At 37.3% G+C, this 25983-nt stretch overlaps 18 non-coding genes across 18 annotated transcripts; all 18 read right to left on the bottom strand.

Moving 5' to 3' along the window:
- Positions 1–778: 778 nt before the first annotated feature.
- Positions 779–897, bottom strand: LOC134849039 (5S ribosomal RNA). Its single transcript, XR_010163083.1, has one exon. It is a non-coding gene; the product is annotated as a 5S ribosomal RNA (ribosomal RNA).
- Positions 898–2053: 1156 nt separating this feature from the next.
- Positions 2054–2172, bottom strand: LOC134849070 (5S ribosomal RNA). The gene has a single exon (XR_010163113.1). It is a non-coding gene; the product is annotated as a 5S ribosomal RNA (ribosomal RNA).
- Positions 2173–3325: 1153 nt separating this feature from the next.
- On the bottom strand, positions 3326–3444 carry LOC134849444 (5S ribosomal RNA). Its single transcript, XR_010163462.1, has one exon. It is a non-coding gene; the product is annotated as a 5S ribosomal RNA (ribosomal RNA).
- A 1534-nt stretch (positions 3445–4978) lies between these two features.
- Positions 4979–5097, bottom strand: LOC134849999 (5S ribosomal RNA). The gene has a single exon (XR_010163979.1). It is a non-coding gene; the product is annotated as a 5S ribosomal RNA (ribosomal RNA).
- Positions 5098–6632: 1535 nt separating this feature from the next.
- Positions 6633–6751, bottom strand: LOC134850223 (5S ribosomal RNA). Its single transcript, XR_010164193.1, has one exon. It is a non-coding gene; the product is annotated as a 5S ribosomal RNA (ribosomal RNA).
- Positions 6752–8284: 1533 nt separating this feature from the next.
- On the bottom strand, positions 8285–8403 carry LOC134849998 (5S ribosomal RNA). The gene has a single exon (XR_010163978.1). It is a non-coding gene; the product is annotated as a 5S ribosomal RNA (ribosomal RNA).
- Positions 8404–9557: 1154 nt separating this feature from the next.
- Positions 9558–9676, bottom strand: LOC134849997 (5S ribosomal RNA). The gene has a single exon (XR_010163977.1). It is a non-coding gene; the product is annotated as a 5S ribosomal RNA (ribosomal RNA).
- A 1153-nt stretch (positions 9677–10829) lies between these two features.
- LOC134849996 (5S ribosomal RNA) lies at positions 10830–10948 on the bottom strand. Its single transcript, XR_010163976.1, has one exon. It is a non-coding gene; the product is annotated as a 5S ribosomal RNA (ribosomal RNA).
- Positions 10949–12101: 1153 nt separating this feature from the next.
- Positions 12102–12220, bottom strand: LOC134849995 (5S ribosomal RNA). The gene has a single exon (XR_010163975.1). It is a non-coding gene; the product is annotated as a 5S ribosomal RNA (ribosomal RNA).
- Positions 12221–13371: 1151 nt separating this feature from the next.
- LOC134849994 (5S ribosomal RNA) lies at positions 13372–13490 on the bottom strand. Its single transcript, XR_010163974.1, has one exon. It is a non-coding gene; the product is annotated as a 5S ribosomal RNA (ribosomal RNA).
- Positions 13491–14652: 1162 nt separating this feature from the next.
- On the bottom strand, positions 14653–14771 carry LOC134849992 (5S ribosomal RNA). The gene has a single exon (XR_010163972.1). It is a non-coding gene; the product is annotated as a 5S ribosomal RNA (ribosomal RNA).
- Positions 14772–15932: 1161 nt separating this feature from the next.
- On the bottom strand, positions 15933–16051 carry LOC134849990 (5S ribosomal RNA). The gene has a single exon (XR_010163971.1). It is a non-coding gene; the product is annotated as a 5S ribosomal RNA (ribosomal RNA).
- A 1162-nt stretch (positions 16052–17213) lies between these two features.
- On the bottom strand, positions 17214–17332 carry LOC134849989 (5S ribosomal RNA). Its single transcript, XR_010163970.1, has one exon. It is a non-coding gene; the product is annotated as a 5S ribosomal RNA (ribosomal RNA).
- A 1159-nt stretch (positions 17333–18491) lies between these two features.
- Positions 18492–18610, bottom strand: LOC134850219 (5S ribosomal RNA). The gene has a single exon (XR_010164189.1). It is a non-coding gene; the product is annotated as a 5S ribosomal RNA (ribosomal RNA).
- A 1159-nt stretch (positions 18611–19769) lies between these two features.
- LOC134849003 (5S ribosomal RNA) lies at positions 19770–19888 on the bottom strand. Its single transcript, XR_010163049.1, has one exon. It is a non-coding gene; the product is annotated as a 5S ribosomal RNA (ribosomal RNA).
- Positions 19889–21047: 1159 nt separating this feature from the next.
- Positions 21048–21166, bottom strand: LOC134849002 (5S ribosomal RNA). The gene has a single exon (XR_010163048.1). It is a non-coding gene; the product is annotated as a 5S ribosomal RNA (ribosomal RNA).
- Positions 21167–22323: 1157 nt separating this feature from the next.
- LOC134849178 (5S ribosomal RNA) lies at positions 22324–22442 on the bottom strand. The gene has a single exon (XR_010163216.1). It is a non-coding gene; the product is annotated as a 5S ribosomal RNA (ribosomal RNA).
- A 1160-nt stretch (positions 22443–23602) lies between these two features.
- On the bottom strand, positions 23603–23721 carry LOC134849193 (5S ribosomal RNA). Its single transcript, XR_010163231.1, has one exon. It is a non-coding gene; the product is annotated as a 5S ribosomal RNA (ribosomal RNA).
- Positions 23722–25983: the final 2262 nt, after the last annotated feature.

The following is a 25983-nucleotide window of genomic DNA, read 5'->3' as shown; positions in this document are numbered from 1 at the left end:
TTCAAATCTATTTGATAAGTGTTCTTTGAATGCACTCTGCGACAGCGGAGGGCAGCCCAATTCTCTTGGAAAATGCAAAAAAGAAATTGCACTAACTTAAAAGTTAGCTTTTAGGCCGATTTTCGTCCAAAATGGCCGAAATTCGGGTCCCCCCAAATTTTCAACTGATGATTACTCCACGTACACTTGAGCTACAAACGTCGTTTTGGGCTCGTTGGAATTTTCCTGAGCTCAAATTTATGAAACAAGATGAAAAAAATGAACTTTGAAAGAAAAAAAAAAATTTGAAAATTTCATTTTTTGCACCACGCTCGATTAGGCTTAACTTTTTGGTATCACCGAGATTTCAAAAGCTTATAACTTTGTGTTGGACCGACGAAATTGGTTCATTTTCTCAGTCCCCCAAGATTTGACTATGATCTTGTGATCCAAATAATAAAATTTGGAAATTTTAAAATTTTTGGGCAAGTTATGGCCGTTCGCGCAATTCACCAGGCTCGATTGGGCTTATTTTTTTGACATCACCGAAATTCAAAAGGCTATAACTCAAAGACCCCAAAAGTTATCTCCATTATTTTTGACCTATCAGCAGCTGATTGTACACAAAAGTGATACTGCAAAAAAAATTTTCGGTTTTCTTTTGTTTTGGCCAAAATTTGACCCATTGAAAATTTTTGCACCACGCTCGATTAGGCTTAACTTTTTGACATCACCGAACTTTAAACAGCAATAACTCTTAGCGCATAAAAGTAAAAGAATTAATTTTGCTTTAAATAAAATCCTACAACACCTGGTGTTCCCAGGCGGTCTCCCATCCAAGTACTAACCAGGCCCAATGTTGCTTAACTTCGGTGATCGGACGAGAACCGGTGCATTCAACATGGTATGGTCGTAGGCATTTGAGTTACTCCGCTTTCATTTATATCCTTACTAGCTTATGTCTATGTACATTACTTTTAAAACACTCGCCCTCGCGCGAGAGTAAAAATATACTCTTATACCATGTAAAATTTTGCACGCTCACGTTATAATTTATGCATTTCAAACAAAATACTAAAAATTGACATTGTTTGGAATTTTTTTGGCCCAATGTGTTTTATGGCCAAATCAGCTGGTCAAAACCTATGGAGCGTGTACAAGGTGCCTTGAATGACCATCTATGGCATGATAGCCGCACATCGACTGTAAGTGGCATATGATTGAATGCCAGCCAGGATACTGTCAGTTGCTTTTAGCCTATTTGTTGTGATAAACTTATTAAATAGGTAAGTATTCAAATATATTTGATAAGTGTTCTTTGAATGCACTCTGCGACAGCGGAGGGCAGCCCAATTCTCTTGGAAAATGCAAAAAAAAAATTGCACTAACTTAAAAGTTAGCTTTTAGGCCGATTTTCGTCCAAAATGGCCGAAATTCGGGTCCCCCCAAATTTTCAACTGATGATTACTCCACGTACACTTGAGCTACAAACGTCGTTTTGGGCTCGTTGGAATTTTCCTGAGCTCAAATTTATGAAACAAGATGAAAAAAAAAATGAACTTTGAAAGAAAAAAAAAATTTGAAAATTTCATTTTTTGCACCACGCTCGATTAGGCTTAACTTTTTGGTATCACCGAGATTTCAAAAGCTTATAACTTTGTGTTGGACCGACGAAATTGGTTCATTTTCTCAGTCCCCCAAGATTTGACTATGATCTTGTGATCCAAATAATAAAATTTGGAAATTTTAAAATTTTTGGGCAAGTTATGGCCGTTCGCGCAATTCACCAGGCTCGATTGGGCTTATTTTTTTGACATCACCGAAATACAAAAGGCTATAACTCAAAGACCCCAAAAGTTATCTCCATTATTTTTGACCTATCAGCAGTTGATTGTACACAAAATTGATACTGCAAAAGAAATTTTTCGGTTTTCTTTTGTTTTGGCCAAAATTTGACCCATTAAAAATTTTTGCACCACGCTCGATTAGGCTTAACTTTTTGACATCACCGAACTTTAAACAGCAATAACTCTTAGCGCATAAAAGTAAAAGAATTACTTTTGCTTTAAATAAAAGCCTACAACACCTGGTGTTCCCAGGCGGTCTCCCATCCAAGTACTAACCAGGCCCAATGTTGCTTAACTTCGGTGATCGGACAAGAACCGGTGCATTCAACATGGTATGGTCGTAGGCATTTGAGTTACTCCGCTTTCATTTATATCCTTACTAGCTTATGTCTATGTACATTACTTTTAAAACACTCGCCCTCGCGCGAGAGTAAAAATATGCTCTTATACCATGTAAAATTTTGCACGCTCACGTTATAATTTATGCATTTCAAACAAAATACTAAAAATTGACATTGTTTGGAATTTTTTTGGCCAATGTGTTTTATGGCCAAATCAGCTGGTCAAAACCTATGGAGCGTGTACAAGGTGCCTTGAATGACCATCTATGGCATGATAGCCGCACATCCACTGTAAGTGGCATATGATTGAATGCCAGCCAGGATACTGTCAGTTGCTTTTAGCCTATTTGTTGTGATAAACTTATTAAATTGGTAAGTATTCAAATCTAATTGATAAGTTTTCTTTGAATGCACTCTGCGACAGCGGAGGGCAGCCCAATTCTCTTGGAAAATGCAAAAAAAAAATTGCACTAACTTAAAAGTTAGCTTTTAGGCCGATTTTCGTCCAAAATGGCCGAAATTCGGGTCCCCCCAAATTTTCAACTGATGATTACTCCACGTACACTTGAGCTACAAACGTCGTTTTGGGCTCGTTGGAATTTTCCTGAGCTCAAATTTATGAAACAAGATGAAAAAAAAATGAACTTTGAAAGAAAAAAAAAATTGAAAATTTCATTTTTTGCACCACGCTCGATTAGGCTTAACTTTTTGGTATCACCGAGATTTCAAAAGCTTATAACTTTGTGTTGGACCGACGAAATTGGTTCATTTTCTCAGTCCCCCAAGATTTGACTATGATCTTGTGATCCAAATAATAAAGTTTGGAAATTTTAAAATTTTTGGGCAAGTTATGGCCGTTCGCGCAATTCACCAGGCTCGATTGGGCTTATTTTTTTGACATCACCGAAATTCAAAAGGCTATAACTCAAAGACCCCAAAAGTTATCTCCATTATTTTTGACCTATCAGCAGCTGATTGTACACAAAATTGATACTGCAAAAGAAATTTTTCGGTTTTCTTTTGTTTTGGCCAAAATTTGACCCATTAAAAATTTTTGCACCACTGTCGATTAGGCTTAACTTTTTGACATCACCGAACTTTAAACAGCAATAACTCTTAGCGCATAAAAGTAAAAGAATTACTTTTGCTTTAAATAAAAGCCTACAACACCTGGTTTTCCCAGGCGGTCTCCCATCCAAGTACTAACCAGGCCCAATGTTGCTTAACTTCGGTGATCGGACGAGAACCGGTGCATTCAACATGGTATGGTCGTAGGCATTTGAGTTACTCCGCTTTCATTTATATCCTTACTAGCTTATGTCTATGTACATTACTTTTAAAACACTCGCCCTCGCGCGAGAGTAAAAATATGCTCTTATACCATGTAAAATTTTGCACGCTCACGTTATAATTTATGCATTTCAAACAAAATACTGAAAATTGACATTGTTTGGAATTATTTTGGCCCAATGTGTTTTATGGCCAAATCAGCTGATCAAAACCTATGGAGCGTGTACAAGGTGCCTTGAATGACCATCTATGGCATCATAGCCGCACATCCACTGTAAGTGGCATATGATTGAATACCAGCCAGGATACTGTCAGTTGCTTTTAGCCTAATTGTTGTGATAAACTTATTAAATAGGTAAGTATTCAAATCTATTTGATAAGTTTTCTTTGAATGCACTCTGCGACAGCGGAGGGCAGCCCAATTCTCTTGAAAAATGCAAGAAAAAAAATTGCACTAACATGAAAGTTAGCTTTTAGGCCGATTTTCGTCCAAAATGGCCGAAATTCGGGTCCCCCCAAATTTTTAACTGATGATTACTCCACGTACATTTGAGCTACAAACGTCGTTTTGGGCTCGTTGGAATAGTCCTGAGCTCAAATTTATTAAACGAGATGAAAAAAATGAACTTTGAACGAAAAAAAAACAAAAATTTTGAAAATTTCATTTTTTGCACCACGCTCGATTAGGCTTAACTTTTTGGTATCACCGAGACTTCAAAAGCTTATAACTTTGTGTTGGACCGACGAAATTGGTTCATTTTCTCAGTCCCCCAAGATTTGACTATGATCTTGTGATCCAAATAATAAAATTTGGAAATTTTAAAATTTTTGGGCAAGTTATGGCCGTTCGCGCAATTCACCAGGCTCGATTGGGCTTATTTTTTTGACATCACCGAAATTCAAAAGGCTATAACTCAAAGACCCCAAAAGTTATCTCCATTATTTTTGACCTATCAGCAGCTGATTGTACACAAAATTGATACTGCAAAAGAAATTTTTCGGTTTTCTTTTGTTTTGGCCAAAATTTGACCCATTGAAAATTTTTGCACCACGCTCGATTAGGCTTAACTTTTTGACATCACCGAACTTTCAAGAACTCATAACTTTGAACTGGTTCGACGAAATTGGTTCATTTTTTCAGTCCTCCAAGATTTGACTAGGATCTTGTGATCCAAATAATAAAATTTGGAAATTTTAAAATTTTTGGGCAAGTTATGGCCGTTCGCGCAATTCACCAGGCTCGATTGGGCTTATTTTTTTGACATCACCGAAATTCAAAAGGCTATAACTCAAAGACCCCAAAAGTTATCTCCATTATTTTTGACCTATCAGCAGCTGATTGTACACAAAAGTGATACTGCAAAGAAATTTTTCGGTTTTCTTTTGTTTTGGCCAAAATTTGACCCATTGAAAATTTTTGCACCACGCTCGATCAGGCTTAACTTTTTGACATCACCGAACTTTAAACAGCAATAACTCTTAGCGCATAAAAGTAAAAGAATTACTTTTGCTTTAAATAAAAGCCTACAACACCTGGTGTTCCCAGGCGGTCTCCCATCCAAGTACTAACCAGGCCCAATGTTGCTTAACTTCGGTGATCGGACGAGAACCGGTGCATTCAACATGGTATGGTCGTAGGCATTTGAGTTACTCCGCTTTCATTTATATCCTTACTAGCTTATGTCTATGTACATTACTTTTAAAACACTCGCCCTCGCGCGAGAATAAAAAATATGCTCTTATGCCATGTAAAATTTTGCACGCTCACGTTATAATTTATGCATTTCAAACAAAATACTAAAAATTGACATTGTTTGGAATTTTTTTGGCCCAATGTGTTTTATGGCCAAATCAGCTGGTCAAAACCTATGGAGCGTGTACAAGGTGCCTTGAATGACCATCTATGGCATGATAGCCGCACATCCACTGTAAGTGGCATATGATTGAATGCCAGCCAGGATACTGTCAGTTGCTTTTAGCCTATTTGTTGTGATAAACTTATTAAATAGGTAAGTATTCAAATCTATTTGATAAGTTTTCTTTGAATGCACTCTGCGACAGCGGAGGGCAGCCCAATTCTCTTGGAAAATGCAAAAAAAAAATTGCACTAACTTAAAAGTTAGCTTTTAGGCCGATTTTCGTCCAAAATGGCCGAAATTCGGGTCCCCCCAAATTTTCAACTGATGATTACTCCACGTACACTTGAGCTACAAACGTCGTTTTGGGCTCGTTGGAATAGACCTGAGCTCAAATTTATGAAACGAGATGAAAAAAATGAACTTTGAACGAAAAAAAAAACAAAAATTTTGAAAATCTCATTTTTTGCACCACGCTCGATTAGGCTTAACTTTTTGGTATCACCGAGACTTCAAAAGCTTATAACTTTGTGTTGGACCAACGAAATTGGTTCATTTTCTCAGTCCCCCAAGATTTGACTATGATCTTGTGATCCAAATAATAAAATTTGGAAATTTTAAAATTTTTGGGCAAGTTATGGCCGTTCGCGCAATTCACCAGGCTCGATTGGGCTTATTTTTTTGACATCACCGAAATTCAAAAGGCTATAACTCAAAGACCCCAAAAGTTATCTCCATTATTTTTGACCTATCAGCAGGTGATTGTACACAAAATTGATACTGCAAAAGAAATTTTTCGGTTTTCTTTTGTTTTGGCCAAAATTTGACCCATTGAAAATTTTTGCACCACGCTCGATTAGGCTTAACTTTTTGACATCACCGAACTTTCAAGAACTCATAACTTTGAACTGGTTCGACGAAATTGGTTCATTTTTTCAGTCCTCCAAGATTTGACTATGATCTTGTGATCCAAATAATAAAATTTGGAAATTTTAAAATTTTTGGGCAAGTTATGGCCGTTCGCGCAATTCACCAGGCTCGATTGGGCTTTTTTTTTTGACATCACCGAAATTCAAAAGGCTATAACTCAAAGACCCCAAAAGTTATCTCCATTATTTTTGACCTATCAGCAGCTGATTGTACACAAAAGTGATACTGCAAAGAAATTTTTCGGTTTTCTTTTGTTTTGGCCAAAATTTGACCCATTGAAAATTTTTGCACCACGCTCGATTAGGCTTAACTTTTTGACATCACCGAACTTTAAACAGCAATAACTCTTAGCGCATAAAAGTAAAAGAATTACTTTTGCTTTAAATAAAAGCCTACAACACCTGGTGTTCCCAGGCGGTCTCCCATCCAAGTACTAACCAGGCCCAATGTTGCTTAACTTCGGTGATCGGACGAGAACCGGTGCATTCAACATGGTATAGTCGTAGGCATTTGAGTTATTCCGCTTTCATTTATATCCGTACTAGCTTATGTCTATGTACATTACTTTTAAAACACTCGCCCTCGCGCGAGAGTAAAAATATGCTCTTATACCATGTAAAATTTTGCACGCTCACGTTATAATTTATGCATTTCAAACAAAATACTAAAAATTGACATTGTTTGGAATTTTTTTGGCCCAATGTGTTTTATGGCCAAATCAGCTGGTCAAAACCTATGGAGCGTGTACAAGGTGCCTTGAATGACCATCTATGGCATGATAGCCGCACATCCACTGTAAGTGGCATATGATTGAATGCCAGCCAGGATACTGTCAGTTGCTTTTAGCCTATTTGTTGTGATAAACTTATTAAATAGGTAAGTATTCAAATCTATTTGATAAGTTTTCTTTGAATGCACTCTGCGACAGCGGAGGGCAGCCCAATTCTCTTGGAAAATGCAAAAAAAAAATTGCACTAACTTAAAAGTTAGCTTTTAGGCCGATTTTCGTCCAAAATGGCCGAAATTCGGGTCCCCCCAAATTTTCAACTGATGATTACTCCACGTACACTTGAGCTACAAACGTCGTTTTGGGCTCGTTGGAATTTTCCTGAGCTCAAATTTATGAAACGAGATGAAAAAAATGAACTTTGAACGAAAAAAAAACAAAAATTTTGAAAATCTCATTTTTTGCACCACGCTCGATTAGGCTTAACTTTTTGGTATCACCGAGACTTCAAAAGCTTATAACTTTGTGTTGGACCAACGAAATTGGTTCATTTTCTCAGTCCCCCAAGATTTGACTATGATCTTGTGATCCAAATAATAAAATTTGGAAATTTTAAAATTTTTGGGCAAGTTATGGCCGTTCGCGCAATTCACCAGGCTCGATTGGGCTTATTTTTTTGACATCACCGAAATTCAAAAGGCTATAACTCAAAGACCCCAAAAGTTATCTCCATTATTTTTGACCTATCAGCAGGTGATTGTACACAAAATTGATACTGCAAAAGAAATTTTTCGGTTTTCTTTTGTTTTGGCCAAAATTTGACCCATTGAAAATTTTTGCACCACGCTCGATTAGGCTTAACTTTTTGACATCGCCGAACTTTCAAGAACTCATAACTTTGAACTGGTTCGACGAAATTGGTTCATTTTTTCAGTCCTCCAAGATTTGACTATGATCTTGTGATCCAAATAATAAAATTTGGAAATTTTAAAATTTTTGGGCAAGTTATGGCCGTTCGCGCAATTCACCAGGCTCGATTGGGCTTTTTTTTTTGACATCACCGAAATTCAAAAGGCTATAACTCAAAGACCCCAAAAGTTATCTCCATTATTTTTGACCTATCAGCAGCTGATTGTACACAAAAGTGATACTGCAAAGAAATTTTTCGGTTTTCTTTTGTTTTGGCCAAAATTTGACCCATTGAAAATTTTTGCACCACGCTCGATTAGGCTTAACTTTTTGACATCACCGAACTTTAAACAGCAATAACTCTTAGCGCATAAAAGTAAAAGAATTACTTTTGCTTTAAATAAAAGCCTACAACACCTGGTGTTCCCAGGCGGTCTCCCATCCAAGTACTAACCAGGCCCAATGTTGCTTAACTTCGGTGATCGGACGAGAACCGGTGCATTCAACATGGTATGGTCGTAGGCATTTGAGTTATTCCGCTTTCATTTATATCCGTACTAGCTTATGTCTATGTACATTACTTTTAAAACACTCGCCCTCGCGCGAGAGTAAAAATATGCTCTTATACCATGTAAAATTTTGCACGCTCACGTTATAATTTATGCATTTCAAACAAAATACTAAAAATTGACATTGTTTGGAATTTTTTTGGCCCAATGTGTTTTATGGCCAAATCAGCTGGTCAAAACCTATGGAGCGTGTACAAGGTGCCTTGAATGACCATCTATGGCATGATAGCCGCACATCCACTGTAAGTGGCATATGATTGAATGCCAGCCAGGATACTGTCAGTTGCTTTTAGCCTATTTGTTGTGATAAACTTATTAAATAGGTAAGTATTCAAATCTATTTGATAAGTTTTCTTTGAATGCACTCTGCGACAGCGGAGGGCAGCCCAATTCTCTTGGAAAATGCAAAAAAAAAATTGCACTAACTTAAAAGTTAGCTTTTAGGCCGATTTTCGTCCAAAATGGCCGAAATTCGGGTCCCCCCAAATTTTCAACTGATGATTACTCCACGTACACTTGAGCTACAAACGTCGTTTTGGGCTCGTTGGAATTTTCCTGAGCTCAAATTTATGAAACAAGATGAAAAAAAATGAACTTTGAAAGAAAAAAAAAATTTGAAAATTTCATTTTTTGCACCACGCTCGATTAGGCTTAACTTTTTGGTATCACCGAGATTTCAAAAGCTTATAACTTTGTGTTGGACCGACGAAATTGGTTCATTTTCTCAGTCCCCCAAGATTTGACTATGATCTTGTGATCCAAATAATAAAATTTGGAAATTTTAAAATTTTTGGGCAAGTTATGGCCGTTCGCGCAATTCACCAGGCTCGATTGGGCTTATTTTTTTGACATCACCGAAATTCAAAAGGCTATAACTCAAAGACCCCAAAAGTTATCTCCATTAATTTTGACCTATCAGCAGCTGATTGTACACAAAATTGATACTGCAAAAGAAATTTTTCGGTTTTCTTTTGTTTTGGCCAAAATTTGACCCATTGAAAATTTTTGCACCACGCTCGATTAGGCTTAACTTTTTGACATCACCGAACTTTAAACAGCAATAACTCTTAGCGCATAAAAGTAAAAGAATTACTTTTGCTTTAAATAAAAGCCTACAACACCTGGTGTTCCCAGGCGGTCTCCCATCCAAGTACTAACCAGGCCCAATGTTGCTTAACTTCGGTGATCGGACGAGAACCGGTGCATTCAACATGGTATGGTCGTAGGCATTTGAGTTATTCCGCTTTCATTTATATCCTTACTAGCTTATGTCTATGTACATTACTTTTAAAACACTCGCCCTCGCGCGAGAGTAAAAATATGCTCTTATACCATGTAAAATTTTGCACGCTCACGTTATAATTTATGCATTTCAAACAAAATACTAAAAATTGACATTGTTTGGAATTTTTTTGGCCCAATGTGTTTTATGGCCAAATCAGCTGGTCAAAACCTATGGAGCGTGTACAAGGTGCCTTGAATGACCATCTATGGCATGATAGCCGCACATCCACTGTAAGTGGCATATGATTGAATGCCAGCCAGGATACTGTCAGTTGCTTTTAGCCTATTTGTTGTGATAAACTTATTAAATAGGTAAGTATTCAAATCTATTTGATAAGTTTTCTTTGAATGCACTCTGCGACAGAGGAGGGCAGCCCAATTCTCTTGGAAAATGCAAAAAAAAAATTGCACTAACTTAAAAGTAAGCTTTTAGGCCGATTTTCGTCCAAAATGGCCGAAATTCGGGTCCCCCCAAATTTTCAACTGATGATTACTCCACGTACACTTGAGCTACAAACGTCGTTTTGGGCTCGTTGGAATTTTCCTGAGCTCAAATTTATGAAACAAGATGAAAAAAATGAACTTTGAAAGAAAAAAAAAATTTGAAAATTTCATTTTTTGCACCACGCTCGATTAGGCTTAACTTTTTGGTATCACCGAGATTTCAAAAGCTTATAACTTTGTGTTGGACCGACGAAATTGGTTCATTTTCTCAGTCCCCCAAGATTTGACTATGATCTTGTGATCCAAATAATAAAATTTGGAAATTTTAAAATTTTTGGGCAAGTTATGGCCGTTCGCGCAATTCACCAGGCTCGATTGGGCTTATTTTTTTGACATCACCGAAATTCAAAAGGCTATAACTCAAAGACCCCAAAAGTTATCTCCATTATTTTTGACCTATCCGCAGCTGATTGTACACAAAATTGATACTGCAAAAGAAATTTTTCGGTTTTCTTTTGTTTTGGCCAAAATTTGACCCATTGAAAATTTTTGCACCACGCTCGATTAGGCTTAACTTTTTGACATCACCGAACTTTAAACAGCAATAACTCTTAGCGCATAAAAGTAAAAGAATTACTTTTGCTTTAAATAAAAGCCTACAACACCTGGTGTTCCCAGGCGGTCTCCCATCCAAGTACTAACCAGGCCCAATGTTGCTTAACTTCGGTGATCGGACGAGAACCGGTGCATTCAACATGGTATGGTCGTAGGCATTTGAGTTACTCCGCTTTCATTTATATCCTTACTAGCTTATGTCTATGTACATTACTTTTAAAACACTCGCCCTCGCGCGAGAGTAAAAATATGCTCTAATACCATGTAAAATTTTGCACGCTCACGTTATAATTTATGCATTTCAAACAAAATACTAAAAATTGACATTGTTTGGAATTTTTTTGGCCCAATGTGTTTTATGGCCAAATCAGCTGGTCAAAACCTATGGAGCGTGTACAAGGTGCCTTGAATGACCATCTATGGCATGATAGCCGCACATCCACTGTAAGTGGCATATGATTGAATGCCAGCCAGGATACTGTCAGTTGCTTTTAGCCTATTTGTTGTGATAAACTTATTAAATAGGTAAGTATTCAAATCTATTTGATAAGTTTTCTTTGAATGCACTCTGCGACAGCGGAGGGCAGCCCAATTCTCTTGAAAAATGCAAGAAAAAAAATTGCACTAACTTGAAAGTTAGCTTTTAGGCCGATTTTCGTCCAAAATGGCCGAAATTCGGGTCCCCCCAAATTTTTAACTGATGATTACTCCACGTACACTTGAGCTACAAACGTCGTTTTGGGCTCGTTGGAATTTTCCTGAGCTCAAATTTATGAAACAAGATGAAAAAAATGAACTTTGAAAGAAAAAAAAAATTGAAAATTTCATTTTTTGCACCACGCTCGATTAGGCTTAGCTTTTTGGTATCACCGAGATTTCAAAAGCTTATAACTTTGTGTTGGACCGACGAAATTGGTTCATTTTCTCAGTCCCCCAAGATTTGACTATGATCTTGTGATCCAAATAATAAAATTTGGAAATTTAAAAATTTTTGGGCAAGTTATGGCCGTTCGCGCAATTCACTAGGCTCGATTGGGCTTATTTTTTTGACATCACCGAAATTCAAAAGGCTATAACTCAAAGACCCCAAAAGTTATCTCCATTATTTTTGACCTATCAGCAGCTGATTGTACACAAAATTGATACTGCAAAAGAAATTTTTCGGTTTTCTTTTGTTTTGGCCAAAATTTGACCCATTGAAAATTTTTGCACCACGCTCGATTAGGCTTATTTTTTTGACATCACCGAACTTTAAACAGCAATAACTCTTAGCGCATAAAAGTAAAAGAATTACTTTTGCTTTAAATAAAAGCCTACAACACCTGGTGTTCCCAGGCGGTCTCCCATCCAAGTACTAACCAGGCCCAATGTTGCTTAACTTCGGTGATCGGACGAGAACCGGTGCATTCAACATGGTATGGTCGTAGGCATTTGAGTTACTCCGCTTTCATTTATATCCTTACTAGCTTATGTCTATGTACATTACTTTTAAAACACTCGCCCTCGCGCGAGAGTAAAAATATGCTCTTATACCATGTAAAATTTTGCACGCTCACGTTATAATTTATGCATTTCAAACAAAATACTGAAAATTGACATTGTTTGGAATTTTTTTGGCCCAATGTGTTTTATGGCCAAATCAGCTGGTCAAAACCTATGGAGCGTGTACAAGGTGCCTTGAATGACCATCTATGGCATGATAGCCGCACATCCACTGTAAGTGGCATATGATTGAATGCCAGCCAGGATACTGTCAGTTGCTTTTAGCCTAATTGTTGTGATAAATTTATTAAATAGGTAAGTATTCAAATCTATTTGATAAGTTTTCTTTGAATGCACTCTGCGACAGCGGAGGGCAGCCCAATTCTCTTGAAAATTGCAAGAAAAAAAATTGCACTAACTTAAAAGTTAGCTTTTAGGCCGATTTTCGTCCAAAATGGCCGAAATTCGGGTCCCCCCCCAAATTTTCAACTGATGATTACTCCACGTACACTTGAGCTACAAACGTCGTTTTGGGCTCGTTGGAATTGTCCTGAGCTCAAATTTATGAAACAAGATGAAATGAACTTTGAAAGAAAAAAAAATTTGAAAATTTCATTTTTTGCACCACGCTCGATTAGGCTTAACTTTTTGGTATCACCGAGATTTCAAAAGCTTATAACTTTGTGTTGGACCGACAAAATTGGTTCATTTTCCGAGTCCCCCAAGATTTGACTATGATCTTGTGATCCAAATAATACAATTTGGAAATTTTAAAATTTTTGGGCAAGTTATGGCCGTTCGCGCAATTCACCAGGCTCGATTGGGCTTATTTTTTTGACATCACCGAAATTCAAAAGGCTATAACTCAAAGACCCCAAAAGTTATCTCCATTATTTTTGACCTATCAGCAGCTGATTGTACACAAAATTGATACTGCGAAAGAAATTTTTCGGTTTTCTTTTGTTTTGGCCAAAATTTGACCCATTGAAAATTTTTGCACCACGCTCGATTAGGCTTAACTTTTTGACATCACCGAACTTTAAACAGCAATAACTCTTAGCGCATAAAAGTAAAAGAATTACTTTTGCTTTAAATAAAAGCCTACAACACCTGGTGTTCCCAGGCGGTCTCCCATCCAAGTACTAACCAGGCCCAATGTTGCTTAACTTCGGTGATCGGACGAGAACCGGTGCATTCAACATGGTATGGTCGTAGGCATTTGAGTTACTCCGCTTTCATTTATATCCTTACTAGCTTATGTCTATGTACATTACTTTTAAAACACTCGCCCTCGCGCGAGAGTAAAAATATGCTCTTATACCATGTAAAATTTTGCACGCTCACGTTATAATTTATGCATTTCAAACAAAATACTGAAAATTGACATTGTTTGGAATTTTTTTGGCCCAATGTGTTTTATGGCCAAATCAGCTGGTCAAAACCTATGGAGCGTGTACAAGGTGCCTTGAATGACCATCTATGGCATGATAGCCGCACATCCACTGTAAGTGGCATATGATTGAATACCAGCCAGGATACTGTCAGTTGCTTTTAGCCTAATTGTTGTGATAAACTTATTAAATAGGTAAGTATTCAAATCTATTTGATAAGTTTTCTTTGAATGCACTCTGCGACAGCGCAAGGCAGCCCAATTCTCTTGAAAAATGCAAGAAAAAAAATTGCATTAAGTTAAAAGTTAGCTTTTAGGCCGATTTTCGTCCAAAATGGCCGAAATTCGGGTCCCCCCAAATTTTTAACTGATGATTACTCCACGTACATTTGAGCTACAAACGTCGTTTTGGGCTCGTTGGAATAGTCCTGAGCTCAAATTTATGAAACGAGATGAAAAAAAAAATGAACTTTGAACGAAAAAAAAACAAAAATTTTGAAAACTTCATTTTTTTCACCACGCTCGATTAGGCTTAACTTTTTGGTATCACCGAGATTTCAAAAGCTTATAACTTTGTGTTGGACCGACGAAATTGGTTCATTTTCTCAGTCCCCAAGATTTGACTATGATCTTGTGATCCAAATAATAAAATTTGGAAATTTTAAAATTTTTGGGCAAGTTATCGCCGTTCGCGCAATTCACCAGGCTCGATTGGGCTTATTTTTTTGACATCACTGAAATTCAAAAGACTATAACTCAAAGACCCCAAAAGTTATCTCCATTATTTTTGACCTATCAGCAGCTGATTGTACACAAAATTGATACTGCAAAAGAAGTTTTTCGGTTTTCTTTTGTTTTGGCCAAAATTTGACCCATTGAAAATTTTTGCACCACGCTCGATTAGGCTTAACTTTTTGACATCACCGAACTTTAAACAGCAATAACTCTTAGCGCATAAAAGTAAAAGAATTACTTTTGCTTTAAATAAAAGCCTACAACACCTGGTGTTCCCAGGCGGTCTCCCATCCAAGTACTAACCAGGCCCAATGTTGCTTAACTTCGGTGATCGGACGAGAACCGGTGCATTCAACATGGTATGGTCGTAGGCATTTGAGTTACTCCGCTTTCATTTATATCCTTACTAGCTTATGTCTATGTACATTACTTTTAAAACACTCGCCCTCGCGCGAGAGTAAAAATATGCTCTTATACCATGTACATTTTTGCACGCTCACGTTATAATTTATGCATTTCAAACAAAATACTGAAAATTGACATTGTTTGGAATTTTTTTGGCCCAATGTGTTTTATGGCCAAATCAGCTGGTCAAAACCTATGGAGCGTGTACAAGGTGCCTTGAATGACCATCTATGGCATGATAGCCGCACATCCACTGTAAGTGGCATATGATTGAATACCAGCCAGGATACTGTCAGTTGCTTTTAGCCTAATTGTTGTGGTAAACTTATTAAATAGGTAAGTATTCAAATCTATTTGATAAGTTTTCTTTAAATGCACTCTGCGACAGCGGAGGGCATCTCAATTCTCTTGAAAAATGCAAGAAAAAAAATTGCACTAACCGTAAAAGTTAGCTTTTAGGCCGATTTTCGTCCAAAATGGCCGAAATTCGGGTCCCCCCAAATTTTCAACTGATGATTACTCCACGTACACTTGAGCTACAAACGTCGTTTTGGGCTCGTTGGAATTGTCCTGAGCTCAAGTTTTTGAAACGAGATGAAAAACATGAACTTCGAACGAAAAAAAAACAACAATTTTGAAAATTTCATTTTTTGCACCACGCTCGATTAGGCTTAACTTTTTGGTATCACCGAGATTTCAAAAGCTTATACCTTTGTGTTGGACCGACAAAATTGGTTCATTTTCTCAGTCCCCCAAGATTTGACTATGATCTTGTGATCCAAATAATAAAATTTGGAAATTTTAAAATTTTTGGGCAAGTTATCGCCGTTCGCGCAATTCACCAGGCTCGATTGGGCTTATTTTTTTGACATCACTGAAATTCAAAAGACTATAACTCAAAGACCCCAAAAGTTATCTCCATTATTTTTGACCTATCAGCAGCTGATTGTACACAAAATTGATACTGCAAAAGAAGTTTTTCGGTTTTCTTTTGTTTTGGCCAAAATTTGACCCATTGAAAATTTTTGCACCACGCTCGATTAGGCTTAACTTTTTGACATCACCGAACTTTAAACAACAATAACTCTTAGCGCATAAAAGTAAAAGAATTACTTTTGCTTTAAATAAAAGCCTACAACACCTGGTGTTCCCAGGCGGTCTCCCATCCAAGTACTAACCAGGCCCAATGTTGCTTAACTTCGGTGATCGGACGAGAACCGGTGCATTCAACATGGTATGGTCGTAGGCATTTGAGTTACTCCGCTTTCATTTATATCCTTACTAGCTTATGTCTATGTACATTACTTTTAAAACACTCGCCCTCGCGCGAGAGTAAGAATATGCTCTTATACCATGTACATTTTTGCACGCTCACGTTATAATTTATGCATTTCAAACAAAATACTGAAAATTGACATTGTTTGGAATTTTTTTTGGCCCAATGTGTTTTATGGCCAAATCAGCTGGTCAAAACCTATGGAGCGTGTACAAGGTGTCTTGAATGACCATCTATGGCATGATAGCCGCACATCCACTGTAAGTGGCATGTGATTGAATACCAGCCAGGATACTGTCAGTTGCTTTTAGCCTAATTGTTGTGGTAAACTTATTAAATAGGTAAGTATTCAAATCTATTTGATAAGTTTTCTTTAAATGCACTCTGCGACAGCGGAGGGCATCCCAATTCTCTTGAAAAATGCAAGAAAAAAAATTGCACTAACGTAAAAGTTAGCTTGTAGGCCGATTTTCGTCCAAAATGGCCGAAATTCGGGTCCCCCCAAATTTTCAACTGATGATTACTCCACGTACACTTGAGCTACAAACGTCGTTTTGGGCTCGTTGGAATTGTCCTGAGCTCAAATTTTTGAAACGAGATGAAAAAAATGAACTTTGAACGAAAAAAAAAACAAAAATTTTGAAAATTTCATTTTTTGCACCACGCTCGATTAGGCTTAACTTTTTGGTATCACCGAGATTTCAAAAGCTTATACCTTTGTGTTGGACCGACAAAATTGGTTCATTTTCTCAGTCCCCCAAGATTTGACTATGATCTTGTGATCCAAATAATAAAATTTGGAAATTTTAAAATTTTTGGGCAAGTTATCGCCGTTCGCGCAATTCACCAGGCTCGATTGGGCTTATTTTTTTGACATCACTGAAATTCAAAAGACTATAACTCAAAGACCCCAAAAGTTATCTCCATTATTTTTGACCTATCAGCAGCTGATTGTACACAAAATTGATACTGCAAAAGAAGTTTTTCGGTTTTCTTTTGTTTTGGCCAAAATTTGACCCATTGAAAATTTTTGCACCACGCTGGATTAGGCTTAACTTTTTGACATCACCGAACTTTAAACAGCAATAACTCTTAGCGCATAAAAGTAAAAGAATTACTTTTGCTTTAAATAAAAGCCTACAACACCTGGTGTTCCCAGGCGGTCTCCCATCCAAGTACTAACCAGGCCCAATGTTGCTTAACTTCGGTGATCGGACGAGAACCGGTGCATTCAACATGGTATGGTCGTAGGCATTTGAGTTACTCCGCTTTCATTTATATCCTTACTAGCTTATGTCTATGTACATTACTTTTAAAACACTCGCCCTCGCGCGAGAGTAAAAATATGCTCTTTTACCATGTACATTTTTGCACGCTCACGTTATAATTTATGCATTTCAAACAAAATACTGAAAATTGACATTGTTTGGAATTTTAATGGCCCAATGTGTTTTATGGCCAAATCAGCTGGTCAAAACCTATGGAGCGTGTACAAGGTGCCTTGAATGACCATCTATGGCATGATAGCCGCACATCCACTGTAAGTGGCATATGATTGAATACCAGCCAGGATACTGTCAGTTGCTTTTAGCCTAATTGTTGTGATAAACTTATTAAATAGGTAAGTTTTCAAATCTATTTGATAAGTTTTCTTTGAATGCACTCTGCGACAGCGGAGGGCAGCCCAATTCTCTTGAAAAATGCAAGAAAAAAAATTGCACTAATTTAAAAGTTAGCTTTTAGGCCGATTTTCGTCCAAAATGGCCGAAATTCGGGTCCCCCCAAATTTTCAACTGATGATTACTCCACGTACACTTGAGCTACAAACGTCGTTTTGGGCTCGTTGGAATTGTTCTGAGCTCAAATTTATGAAACAAGATGAAAAAATGAACTTTGAACGAAAAAAAAACAAAAATTTTGAAAATTTCATTTTTTGCACCACGCTTGATTAGGCTTAACTTTTTGGTATCACCGAGATTTCAAAAGCTTATAACTTTGTGTTGGACCGACGAAATTGGTTCATTTTCTCAGTCCCCCAAGATTTGACTATGATCTTGTGATCCAAATAATAAAATTTGGAAATTTTAAAATTTTTTGGCAAGTTATCGCCGTTCGCGCAATTCACCAGGCTCGATTGGGCTTATTTTTTTGACATCACCGAAATTCAAAAGACTATAACTCAAAGACCCCAAAAGTTATCTCCATTATTTTTGACCTATCAGCAGCTGATTGTACACAAAATTGATACTGCAAAAGAAATTTTTCGGTTTTCTTTTGTTTTGGCCAAAATTTGACCCATTGAAAATTTTTGCACCACGCTCGATTAGGCTTAACTTTTTGACATCACCGAACTTTAAACAGCAATAACTCTTAGCGCATAAAAGTAAAAGAATTACTTTTGCTTTAAATAAAAGCCTACAACACCTGGTGTTCCCAGGCGGTCTCCCATCCAAGTACTAACCAGGCCCAATGTTGCTTAACTTCGGTGATCGGAAGAGAACCGGTGCATTCAACATGGTATGGTCGTAGGCATTTGAGTTACTCCGCTTTCATTTATATCCTTACTAGCTTATGTCTATGTACATTACTTTTAAAACACTCGCCCTCGCGCGAGAGTAAAAATATGCTCTTATACCATGTAAATTTTTGCACGCTCACGTTATAATTTATGCATTTCAAACAAAATACTGAAAATTGACATTGTTTGGAATTTTAATGGCCCAATGTGTTTTATGGCCAAATCAGCTGGTCAAAACCTATGGAGTGTGTACAAGGTGCCTTGAATGACCATCTATGGCATGATAGCCGCACATCCACTGTAAGTGGCATATGATTGAATACCAGCCAGGATACTGTCAGTTGCTTTTAGCCTAATTGTTGTGATAAACTTATTAAATAGGTAAGTTTTCAAATCTATTTGATAAGTTTTCTTTGAATGCACTCTGCGACAGCGGAGGGCAGCCCAATTCTCTTGAAAAATGCAAGAAAAAAAATTGCACTAACTTAAAAGTTAGCTTTTAGGCCGATTTTCGTCCAAAATGGCCGAAATTCGGGTCCCCCCAAATTTTCAACTGATGATTACTCCACGTACACTTGAGCTTCAAACGTCGTTTTGGGCTCGTTGGAATTGTTCTGAGCTCAAATTTATGAAACGAGATGAAAAATTGAACTTTGAACGAAAAAAAAACAAAAATTTTGAAAATTTCATTTTTTGCACCACGCTTGATTAGGCTTAACTTTTTGGTATCACCGAGATTTCAAAAGCTTATAACTTTGTGTTGGACCGACAAAATTGGTTCATTTTCTCAGTCCCCCAAGATTTGACTATGATCTTGTGATCCAAATAATACAATTTGGAAATTTTAAAATTTTTGGGCAAGTTATGGCCGTTCGCGCAATTCACCAGGCTCGATTGGGCTTATTTTTTTGACATCACCGAAATTCAAAAGACTATAACTCAAAGACCCCAAAAGTTATCTCCTTTATTTTTGACCTATCAGCAGCTGATTGTACACAAAATTGATACTGCAAAAGAAATTTTTCGGGTTTCTTTTGTTTTGGCCAAAATTTGACCCATTGAAAAATTTTGCACCACGCTCGATTAGGCTTAACTTTTTGACATCACCGAATTTTAAACAGCAATAACTCTTAGCGCATAAAAGTAAAAGAATTACTTTTGCTTTAAATAAAAGTCTACAACACCTGGTGTTCCCAGGCGGTCTCCCATCCAAGTACTAACCAGGCCCAATGTTGCTTAACTTCGGTGATCGGACGAGAACCGGTGCATTCAACATGGTATGGTCGTAGGCATTTGAGTTACTCCGCTTTCATTTATATCCTTACCAGCTTATGTCTATGTACATCACTTTTAAAACACTCGCCCTCGCGCGAGAGTAAAATTATGCTCTTATACCATGTAAATTTTTGCACGCTCACGTTATAATTTATGCATTTCAAACAAAATACTGAAAATTGACATTGTTTGGAATTTTAATGGCCCAATGTGTTTTATGGCCAAATCAGCTGGTCAAAACCTATGGAGCGTGTACAAGGTGCCTTGAATGACCATCTATGGCATGATAGCCGCACATCCACTGTAAGTGGCATATGATTGAATACCAGCCAGGATACTGTCAGTTGCTTTTAGCCTAATTGTTGTGATAAACTTATTAAATAGGTAAGTTTTCAAATCTATTTGATAAGTTTTCTTTGAATGCACTCTGCGACAGCGGAGGGCAGCCCAATTCTCTTGAAAAATGCAAGAAAAAAAATTGCACTAACGTAAAAGTTAGCTTTTAGGCCGATTTTCGTCCAAAATGGCCGAAATTCGGGTCCCCCCAAATTTTCAACTGATGATTACTCCACGTACACTTGAGCTTCAAACGTCGTTTTGGGCTCGTTGGAATTGTTCTGAGCTCAAATTTATGAAACGAGATGAAAAATTGAACTTTGAACGAAAAAAAAACAAAAATTTTGAAAATTTCATTTTTTGCACCACGCTTGATTAGGCTTAACTTTTTGGTATCACCGAGATTTCAAAAGCTTATAACTTTGTGTTGGACCGACAAAATTGGTTCATTTTCTCAGTCCCCCAAGATTTGACTATGATCTTGTGATCCAAATAATACAATTTGGAAATTTTAAAATTTTTGGGCAAGTTATGGCCGTTCGCGCAATTCACCAGGCTCGATTGGGCTTATTTTTTTGACATCACCGAAATTCAAAAGACTATAACTCAAAGACCCCAAAAGTTATCTCCTTTATTTTTGACCTATCAGCAGCTGATTGTACACAAAATTGATACTGCAAAAGAAATTTTTCGGGTTTCTTTTGTTTTGGCCAAAATTTGACCCATTGAAAAATTTTGCACCACGCTCGATTAGGCTTAACTTTTTGACATCACCGAATTTTAAACAGCAATAACTCTTAGCGCATAAAAGTAAAAGAATTACTTTTGCTTTAAATAAAAGTCTACAACACCTGGTGTTCCCAGGCGGTCTCCCATCCAAGTACTAACCAGGCCCAATGTTGCTTAACTTCGGTGATCGGACGAGAACCGGTGCATTCAACATGGTATGGTCGTAGGCATTTGAGTTACTCCGCTTTCATTTATATCCTTACCAGCTTATGTCTATGTACATCACTTTTAAAACACTCGCCCTCGCGCGAGAGTAAAATTATGCTCTTATACCATGTAAATTTTTGCACGCTCACGTTATAATTTATGCATTTCAAACAAAATACTGAAAATTGACATTGTTTGGAATTTTAATGGCCCAATGTGTTTTATGGCCAAATCAGCTGGTCAAAACCTATGGAGCGTGTACAAGGTGCCTTGAATGACCATCTATGGCATGATAGCCGCACATCCACTGTAAGTGGCATATGATTGAATACCAGCCAGGATACTGTCAGTTGCTTTTAGCCTAATTGTTGTGATAAACTTATTAAATAGGTAAGTTTTCAAATCTATTTGATAAGTTTTCTTTGAATGCACTCTGCGACAGCGGAGGGCAGCCCAATTCTCTTGAAAAATGCAAGAAAAAAAATTGCACTAACGTAAAAGTTAGCTTTTAGGCCGATTTTCGTCCAAAATGGCCGAAATTCGAGTCCCCCCAAATTTTCAACTGATGATTACTCCACGTACACTTGAGCTACAAACGTCGTTTTGGGCTCGTTGGAATTGTTCTGAGCTCAAATTTATGAAACATGATGAAAAAATGAACTTTGAACAAAAAAAACTAAAATTTTGAAAATTTCATTTTTTGCACCACGCATGATTAGGCTTAACTTTTTGGTATCACCGAGATTTCAAAAGCTTTTAACTTTGTGTTGGACCGACGAAATTGGTTCATTTTCTCAGTCCTCTAAGATTTGACTATGATCTTGTGATCCAAATAATAAAATTTGGAAATTTTAAATTTTTTGGGCAAGTTATGGCCGTTCGCGCAATTCACCAGGCTCGATTGGGCTTATTTTTTTGACATCACCGAAATTCAAAAGGCTATAACTCAAAGACCCCAAAAATAATCTCCTTTTTTTTTTATCTATCAGCAGCTGATTGTACACAAAATTGATACTGCAAAAGAAATTTTTCGGTTTTCTTTTGTTTTGGCCAAAATTTGACCTATTGAAAATTTTTGCACCACGCTCGATTAGGCTTAACTTTTTGACATCACCGAACTTTAAACAGCAATAACTCTTAGCGCATAAAAGTAAAAGAATTACTTTTGCTTTAAATAAAAGCCTACAACACCTGGTGTACCCAGGCGGTCTCCCATCCAAGTACTAACCAGGCCCAAGGTTGCTTAACTTCGGTGATCGGACGAGAACCGGTGCATTCAACATGGTATGGTCGTAGGCATTTGAGTTACTCCGCTTTCATTTATATCCTTACTAGCTTATGTCTATGTACATTACTTTTAAAACACTCGCCCTCGCGCGAGAGTAAAAATATGCTCTAATACCATGTAAAATTTTGCACGCTCACGTTATAATTTATGCATTTCAAACAAAATACTGAAAATTGACATTGTTTGGAATTTTTTTGGCCCAATGTGTTTTATGACCAAATCAGCTAGTCAAAACCTATGGAGCGTGTACAAGGTGCCTTGAATGACCATCTATGGCATGATAGCCGCACATCCACTGTAAGTGGCATATGATTGAATACCAGCCAGGATACTGTCAGTTGCTTTTAGCATAATTGTTGAGATAAACTTATTAAATAGGTAAGCATTCAAATTTATTTGATAAGTTTTCTTTGAATGCTTTCTGCGACAGCGGAGGGCAGCCCAATTCTCTTGAAAAATGCAAGAAAAAAAATTGCACTAACTTAAAAGTTAGCTTTTAGGCCGATTTTCGTCCAAAATGGCCGAAATTCGGTTCCCCCCAAATTTTCAACTGATGATTACTCCACATACACTTGAGCTACAAACGTCGTTTTAAGCTCGTTGGAATTGTCCTGAGCTCAAATTTATGAAACATGATAAAAAAATGAACTTTGAACGAAAAAAAAAACAAAAATTTTGAAAATTTCATTTTTTGCACCACGCTCGATTAGGCTTAACTTTTTGGTATCACCGAGATTTCAAAAGCTTATAACTTTGTGTTGGACCGACGAAATTGGTTCATTTTCTCAGTCCCCCAAGATTTGACTATGATCTTGTGATCTAAATAATAAAATTTGGAAATTTTAAAATTTTTGGGCAAGTTATGGCCGTTCGCGCAATTCACCAGGCTCGATTGGGCTTATTTTTTTGACATCACCGAAATTCAAAAGGCTATAACTCAAAGACCCCAAAAGTTATCTCCATTATTTTTGACCTATCAGCAGCTGATTGTACACAAAATTGATACTGCAAAAGAAATTTTTCGGTTTTCTTTTGTTTTGGCCAAAATTTGACCCATTGAAAATTTTTGCACCACGCTCGATTAGGCTTAACTTTTTGACATCACCGAAATTTAAACAGCAATAACTCTTCGCGCATGAAAGTAAAAGAATTACTTTTGCTTTAAATAAAAGCCTACAACACCTGGTGTTCCCAGGCGGTCTCCCATCCAAGTACTAACAAGGCCCAATGTTGCTTAACTTCGGTGATCGGACGAAAACCGGTGCATTCAACATGGTATGGTCGTAGGCATTTGAGTTACTCCGCTTTCATTTATATCCTTACTAGCTTATGTCTATGTACATTACTTTTAAAACACTCGCCCTCGCGCGAGAGTAAAAATATGCTCTTATACCATGTAAAATTTTGCACGCTCACGTTATAATTTATGCATTTCAAACAAAATACTGAAAATTGACCTTGTTTGGAATTTTTTTGGCCCAATGTGTTTTATGGCCAAATCAGCTGGTCAAAACCTATGGAGCGTGTACAAGGTGCCTTGAATGACCATCTATGGCATGATAGCCGCACATCCACTGTAAGTGGCATATGATTGAATACCAGCCAGGATACTGTCAGTTGCTTTTAGCCTAATTGTTGTGATAAACTTATTAAATAGGTAAGTATTCAAATCTATTTGATAAGTTTTCTTTGAATGCACTCTGCGACAGCGGAGGGCAGCCCAATTCTCTTGAAAAATGCAAGAAAAAAAATTGCACTAAGTTAAAAGTTAGCTTTTAGGCCGATTTTCGTCCAAAATGGCCGAAATTCGGGTCCCCCCAAATTTTCAACTGATGATTACTCCACGTAAACTTGAGCTACAAACGTCGTTTTGGGCTCGTTGGAATTGTCCTGAGCTCAAATTTATGAAACGAGCTGAAAAAAATGAACTTTGACCGAAAAAAAAAAACAAAAATTTTGAAAATTTCCTTTTTTGCACCACGCTCGATTAGGCTTAACTTTTTGGTATCACCGAGATTTCAAAAGCTTATAACTTTGTGTTGGACCGACGAAATTGGTTCATTTTCTCAGTCCCCCAAGATTTGACTTTGATCTTGTGATCCAAATAATAAAATTTGGAAATTTTAAATTTTTTGGGCAAGTTATGGCCGTTCGCGCAATTCACCAGGCTCGATTGGGCTTATTTTTTTGACATCACCGGAATTCAAAAGGCTATAACTCAAAGACCCCAAAAGTTATCTCCATTATTTTTGACCTATCAGCAGCTGATTGTACACAAAATTGATACTGCAAAAGAAATTTTTCGGTTTTCTTTTGTTGTGGCCAAAATTTGACCCATTGAAAATTTTTGCACCACGCTCGATTAGTGAGCTAGGGCCGATGTGGTTAACTCATAGAGTAATTTCGGATAGGGTACACCGTCTGCTCGTCACGCTATCTTATTTTCGGCCGGATAGATTCGTGCAACTTCTTAGTCTAATACCGATCCTAATCTTACTCTTATACTATCTAGTCTCAGGTTGTTTAACTAGTCTCTGCTAGGCTCAATAGATCTAGGGTATACTGGTTTATTGCGGCTGCTGAAGTTCCTTTTGGAGAGGCAACTAGGTTCTAAGTTAAATTCAAATCTCTCTGGTGCTGAAAAAACAAGTAATTTCAGCACTTACAAATAAGTGGGTTGTTAGTTAGATGGATCATGATTGGTTAATATTAAATATTTTACAGTGGTAAAATATCTAATTTATCCAATCATAAAATGTAGTTTAGATCAGGTTCCACCCATCCGGGTTTTACAGAGTTTTTTAGAATAGTCTTTCTGCAATTCAAAGGATGGATGATGGACGTTGGTATTTGGCGAACATCATATTTCTTCTGGGTTCTCTTGTTAGAGAAGTTCCAGGTTCAATCGTTGTGTCTTCTCATGACAACGACTGGGTTTTCGCAACAAACTCAAATCTGATTTCAGAATGGTTGGCTATGACAGGTTTTTCTGTTCCATGTAGAGAACTTCTTTTGGGTTGACCTTGTCTGGGAATGGCGTGGAGGTTGTGCGTGGAGGGGATGCCTGGTTACTCGGATCTGTACGTATACTTGAACATCGAGGTGGTCATTGTTCTAGTTCAATGAAGTCCTTTTCTGCGAAGTCAAGTCGTACTCTAAATCCTTTGAGTTGTGATTGTGGGCGGCATATTGATTGTGGTTGGCCATTCTTTTTCGAGTGTAGTGGGGTCATTTTGTTTTGGATGTTCGTCTTTGGTGTTGTATGCTGATCTATATACTGCAAGGTATAATTTACATTTTATAAAATTTTTATTAGTTTGGTGTTTTAATTATGATTTTGGTTAGTTGTTTTCACAAAAGCTTTTTGTTTTAGTTCGGTTATTTTGAAGAGTTACTCACCCTTGAGTACCTCTTATTAAAAATAGAAGTGTGGTCACAAAGCGTGGATGTAGCGCGGTGGGTTAGGCCGGCTATAGAGCATGCTCAGGACGTCCTCTTTGGTGGGTTAGGCCAGGAGTGGGAGTATGATTTCGTGCGGTTTCTGTGAGAGG

Source organism: Symsagittifera roscoffensis, chromosome 6 (genome assembly GCF_963678635.1).
Source record: "Symsagittifera roscoffensis chromosome 6, txSymRosc1.1, whole genome shotgun sequence".
NCBI classification, from domain to species: Eukaryota; Metazoa; Xenacoelomorpha; order Acoela; family Convolutidae; genus Symsagittifera; species Symsagittifera roscoffensis.
Note: the sequence above shows the minus strand (reverse complement) of the source record. Positions and strands in the feature narration are given on the sequence as shown.